Below are 2,477 nucleotides of genomic sequence, written 5' to 3' on the forward strand. Positions count from 1 at the left end.
TCAGGTCCTTCCCACGTACATGTGTGTTACAATTTAGAAAGGGCACTCCTATCCATCATTTTTAATTCTGCAGCAACCAGAAGTGTGGGCAAGAGAGTGTTCTTTCCCTTCTAATAGATGAACAAACTGAGCCTTAGAAAGGTGAGGGAGGCTTCCTGGGTTCACACACTCTGTAGGATAGGAACCCTGTTTTCTTGGCTATATTAGCTAGATGAGGTGAGCACATTTTATTAAAAAAAAATAAATTAAATAAACACAGGTCCAGTACTGTTATACTCTGGTGGGAAAATAAATGGAAATAAATTCTCTGGCAATATGTAGCAGCAACCTTAAACCTGAGATACCGTCTGTCTTTGCGTCCCACTTCTAGAAATTCATCCTCAAGGAAATTAGAACTGTGCCAAAGACTTTGGTAGCCCATTTGTAATAGTGTTATTTATACTCACGAACTCAGAAGCAACCTGTGTCCCACACAGGAGGTGGGCTAAATTGATTGGGTCGCATCAGCCTCACCTGGGAATTTATTAGAAATGTAAATTCTTAGGCTCCACCCCAGTGTGGTCCAGCATCTGTATTGAAATAAGCCCTCCCTGTCATTGATTCAGTTGCCTACTAGAGTTTGAGAACCCCTGGGTTAAATAAGTTATGGGACAACTGAACAATGGAACAATGTAGTTCATGTGGCAAAAATATGTTCACAGGATAGTAAGAGAAAACATGTGTTGTGTAACCCTTGTTCTCTAAACCTACTATATGCATATATGCATGCTCACACACACGCATACGTGAAGTCTGAAATGAGGCATACCAAAATATGAACATCTATCATTAGAAAGGGATGCCCCATCCTTTTGTTTATCTTTATTTTCTAATTTTTATACAATAAACATAAGAAAATGTTTTAAAAATAAGCTTTTTAAAATTTTGCTTCTTTACTTATTTTACTTCTAGTTTTCCTTAAATACTCATGAATTTAAAAAATAAAATAAAATCTAGGCTCACTTTGCAAAGCCCGATGCCCCTGCCCATCCATCCCTGAGATACTCCTCACCAGGTCCTGTGGGCACACCCTTCAGCTCAGGGAACCAGCCTCTGCATCAGACGGCAGCACTGTCTCACTGGGTGCAAAAAACAAGGCTTGGGCAAAAAGCAGAAAACTGCCCCTGTCCACACAGGGTTAAAACAAACTGATTAGAAAGAAGGGCTATGGGAAAGACATGGCATTTGTTTGCAAGGAAACATAAACGAGGATAAATGAAGACAGAGAAATGTGGCTTGGTGAGAGCCTGATCAGAGCCAGCTGGGCCAGCAGGCCTGGCTGCAGGGAAGAGACATAAGGGCAGGGGCTCCCAGGGTGGACTGGGCAGACCCCAGGGGCACAGCTAGTCACACCTTGGGGGCATGGCTGGGCAGATCCCAGGGCATGGTTCCTCTGCCTTTCTAGCTAAGGGGCGCGCCCAGGGGTGTGTGGCCTATGACACAAACAGAGCCTGGGGAAGTTGGGTATGACTGGCTTCCAGCGCTTGGAGAGCTGAAGGAGCTGATCCAGTTGCCAGGATGGAAGGAAGGCCCACTCAGATTCTGTATTTTCAGCCCCAAGTTCATAGAACAGAAAACAACCAGCATTTATCTACCACTAACTGTGTGCTAGGCACAGGGCAAAGTGTTTCATTACGTCATTTAATCCTTACAGTAGCCCTAGAGGAGACCACTGCCCTGACCTCAATTCTCCAGTAGTTCCAGCAAGTTGGTGCTCAAGGTCAAACAGCTGCTGCGTTGTGGAGCAGGCGTTTGAACTAGGGCCCACGTCCATTTACAGCACAGGCTTTCTGCCTCACAGCCAGCCGGATTGTCCTCAGTACCCACCAGGTCCGCCCAGCACCCTCCCCGTGTCCCTTCCCACCCACTCTGGACACCTGCCCCAGCCCACAGCTCCTCCACCCACTGCCATCCACCAGTGCTGAGTAACTGAACCCCTCAAAATGCTAGCGTGAGCCCCAGCCTTGACGTTGCTTCCATTTTGTAAAGGCGAAGGCAGCTTTACAATGTTTATTTAAAATCGTGCCAGGGAAATGCTAAGTGCATATTGTAAGTTATCATTAATTTGAAGAGCTATTTCCCTCTGGGAGACAAAACTGATTTCCTGAGCAATAGGTGAAGCTGAGAAGTTACACTACATTTGAGTTTTCTCTGTTGGCCTTGGCCTAAAGACGAACTTTTGTTGCTTTCCCTCATTGCTTTTACAGCATGAATACAGGCTCCCCTCTCAGAATGGCACAGGCTGTGGAGGGGTTCCCTTCAGCACACAGGTGATGTCTGAGAGCATGACCACCCCCACTTGTAAGTCCCAGGTATCTGTGTCACCACCCTGGGATTGTACCTGTTCCTCTTCCCCCTTCTCACAGTCTCTTCCCTTATCTGGGTGAGTCATTACCGTCCTCATTTGGGAAGTCAATGAAAGAAGATGATTTTGGCCT

This window comes from Rhinolophus sinicus, chromosome 15 (genome assembly GCF_057876585.1).
Source record: "Rhinolophus sinicus isolate RSI-liver-muscle chromosome 15, RSI-T2T, whole genome shotgun sequence".
In the NCBI taxonomy this organism is placed as follows: Eukaryota; Metazoa; Chordata; class Mammalia; order Chiroptera; family Rhinolophidae; genus Rhinolophus; species Rhinolophus sinicus.